Source organism: Borostomias antarcticus, assembly GCF_949987555.1.
Source record: "Borostomias antarcticus genome assembly, chromosome: 6".
NCBI lineage: Eukaryota > Metazoa > Chordata > Actinopteri > Stomiiformes > Stomiidae > Borostomias > Borostomias antarcticus.
In genome coordinates this window covers 30,001,104-30,005,104 of record NC_140239.1, presented here as the reverse complement: position 1 = coordinate 30,005,104, position 4,001 = coordinate 30,001,104, and positions in this window count along the sequence as shown.

The window sequence follows — 4,001 nt, the reverse complement described above, 5'->3', positions numbered from 1 at the left end:
CTCTGACAGCTGAACCTATCCCACTCTCCGGCAGGGGAAGTCCAGCTTGACCAACAGCAGCCATCACCTCTGGGTCCAGTCAAGAGACATGAACCTCAGCCTCACACTTAGAAGCCAAGAAATGTGAAGGTAGATAAAATGTAATCGCTGACTTTTCCTCAGCTGTTTGGATCAGTGGACACAAAATCACTTCCTCATGGTTTTGATGTGAAGAAGTTGGACTTGCGTTTATTCACTAGCTCAGCAAAACTGATACTCTGCAAAGGCCAAGCTACTCTAGTCTATTTAAACAAAACATGATTTATTGAGAGCAATAAATGTGAGAACATTTGTTCCCAATAAAACGTAGTCAAAACAAGGCAATATAAATGAGCGGCAGTGATCCACTAATGTGAAACTTTCACTGCTGTAGTCAATGTTAAAAGCGTGACATCTAGCCTTAACAAACGTGGCACAGTTAGCATGGATGACAGATGTGTCCCCACATAAGACCTATTAATTAAAATATATATACACTTTAATCTCAACCACACACCTAAAAGCAGTCATAAATGTGGTATGAGAGGGCATATTGTTGTTTCAAAGGGTTTGTGAGGAAAATCAGGGTATGGATAAATTATATAATTTATATGCTTCACCTGGACTTGTTCCCCAAGTGAGACCGTGTCAGGTGACAGTTAAAGTAAGGCTCTCCAGTTAGCCAGTTTTTACCTGGAGAGAAAAAAAAGAAGTAAAAATAATATATTTTGACATCAAATTAATTCTGTAAAAGCATCCTGACAGCTGACAGCAATTTCACCTGGTTTTAGATCGTTTTGTCCATTGTGAGACATTGGACAACATGTTGAATTTGAGATTGCCTATAGTGTGATAGACTCCACCACTCATTCAGTGAGATAAATAGCAATGGCCAGTGATCTGCCACATAGCAACAATACCTATTTTGGGTAGGTGTTTAATGTGCTTGTAAAATCAAAACATCCATGTCATGTTTTATGTACAAGGGACACAAAAACAACACGGGAAAGACTGTACTAAATTCTACTTATTTGGCAGAGGTACAACACTTGTTTAAGATAGCCCAGGTTCTCCAGGGGACACAAGTTCGCAATGCCCTTGTGTCGTGTGCTATTTTATCTCTAGGCTATATTTCTATTGATCTATAGGGCTTGGGAAAATGTAATCCCAGACACGACCATCTTGTTTCTACACAGGTGTATCTATTCGTCTGATTGCATAGGATTCTATGCAGTAGAGCCAATCAGACAAATAGATACACCTGTGTAGAAACAAGATGGTCGTGTCTGGGATTACATTTTCCCAAGCCCTATTCCTATTGATTGCGGTAAGCAACAGAAATTCATGGACTAATACAATTTAGAAAAAAAAATACATTTTGGGCGAATTAAAAAAACAGAACCATTGCATATAAATCATATGGATACTATTTTAGTATTTCATTTTTATATATTTTTTAAAAACATTGTCACTGGCAGATCGGTCTCTTCACGACTGGGCTGTGTGTCAATCACAATTATAGCCTCTTTCCACTCACACTCATACAGCTGACAGCTTACTGGAGTTAGATTTTTCCACACACACAATATGACTTTCTTGAAATTAATAATCAGCAGTTAGTAATAGCCTACGATAGACTTAAATAACACATTGATTGAGATCTTAGCATAAAAGAGGGAGCCCTTTGATTCACAATGTAATTCAGCTGTACAGCTCTGACCTTCACCACCATCCTTCTACCACGTGGCCGGTTTTGAAGCAAATAAACTTGCATCTCAATTACTGTATCAGGAAAGTAGTACGCAGCTCTGTATCAATCCAATGCAAAGTGAATCAACCCATCCAATTTTACAGAACACTTCGGAAATGTAGGCTACTCATGCTTTTGTATTGTATACCGCCATCTAGCGGCTGTTGTGTGCAATGCAATAAGGAATATGAACAACAGTGGAACAGAGGTGTGAAGCATTTGCAGGGAAGTCGTTTAGGGGTTTGAGCAAATTGTACACGAGTACACACAACCACGCCGGGTAATTTACAGCCGTATATAATCACGACTTGGCTATCTCCTATAGTAGCCTAGTATAAAGTCTTATTTAATTTTGCAAGACCTATGGCCAAAATAATAACCAGACGATTCACTGTAAGCAAAATGTACAAGAGCATATCATTCTGTAACAAACGTTATTTCTGGATACAATAATTCTGACTAACAAAACGACACACTGAGACATCCGATCCGAAACGATACATTGAAACATGCTTCCTTTGGCTCTGCGTTTAACCAGCAAACCAAAATCGCAAAGCCCTCCGACTGGGTCGCAGATGAGCAGGCAGCGAAAACCATCCGGAGCTTCACCAGCTGAGAGAACATGGAGTAAACATGTCTCACAATAGAAGCCTTCTAATTGGAGGTAAGATGTAATTTGCACCCCGTTTTCCTGTGTAGGAATGGTTTGATTGTGTAGAACTGCACGCGCGGATACATTAGTTCATTCTACAGGCTGATCAACAGCGCTCGTGACACAAAATATGTCGCGAGCTGTTGCGAGGTGATTTTGGAACGAAGCGCTAACGTCGCGAGCTAGGCTAACTAGCCATGTAGCATAGCTAGCCGTGTAGCATAGCTAGCCGTGTAGCATAGCTAGCCATGTAGCATAGCTAGCCATGTAGCATAGCTAGCCGTGTAGCATAGCTAGCCGTGTAGCATAGCTAGCCATGTAGCATAGCTAGCCGTGCCGTGTAGCATAGCTAGCCGTGTAGCATAGCTAGCCGTGTAGCATAGCTAGCCGTGTAGCATAGCTGGAGCTAACGTTAGCTAATAGCTAGTTAGCTAGACTCTCTAGGAACCGTCAGAGATTGTAAATGTGTTAGCTACCTAGCTAAAGCTCCTGCCAACTGTTCAGGGGAAGAAGGGTCGTATTTCACACTTAGTTGCAATACATTTGATACAAATTGGAGTAAAGCTCTTTTGGGTTTTGCCAATGTTTTTACTTATGATCTGCTGAGCTGTCAAGTGCCACTTCACAAATAAACGAAATATAAAGAAAGCTCACGTTACACCTAACTAGCTAACATTTTGGAGATAGCTGGCTAGGATGCTAATAGACTAATGTTAGCTGTAGAGCACTGCTGGAAGTGCTCGGTCAGCTTTTCATGTATGATAAATGAGAACCAAGCAAGAGTAACAAAAAATTAATCTTTGCAATCCTTAAAATGCATTAATATTGGTTAATTAGCAAAGTTAGTAAGACAGGGTTCAGTGCATCAGAACCAGCACGACGATATCTTGTTAGCACAGTGCTAGCTGGGCCCACATCTTGCACACCTAGCTAGCCTAGGCAGCTAACCGAGCTACATCTGTTGTGTCAGTCAGGCCTTCCTGTCACCTAGCTAGCTGGGGAATCTGTGCCCTCATGTCGCTTGGGTGTAGCTTCACTAGCTTGTTAGATAACTATAGCAGCCTAACACCCCATTAACCCCCTTAACCATCTCCCTAGAATAGCTAGATAGATAGACTAACACAACAATAGAACAGTGGAACTATATCTATTGCTATTGTGTTAAACTAGCAGCTTAAATAGTGCTGTTTGCATGCTACCAACATCGAAATGGTCAGGTAGCGAGAATAAAACACTCCTTTAATTAACACGTAGGTCGTTTTCTTTACATACTTAACGTACTTGGCTTACAAAGCTACTACATAAGGGCTACTCGTTCTCAAAAGTCAGTTGCACAAAGTGTGCTGTGACCCAGAGACAACACTAGGCAGAGTCAGGGTGGGTGAGTATTTCAGCCTTTACAGACTGTTACCGTTATCAACATGAACACCACGGTCAGCCAGGCTTGGCTCATTCAGTGTTGATGTGTTATCAGCACGCCTCAGTGTGTGTGGGTCAGTCTGACTTCAATGCCCGGGACTCAGCAGGATGGGAAACTTAACTGCTGTGAGTGTTGAGAAAGTAGCCTAGGCTATGCATGGA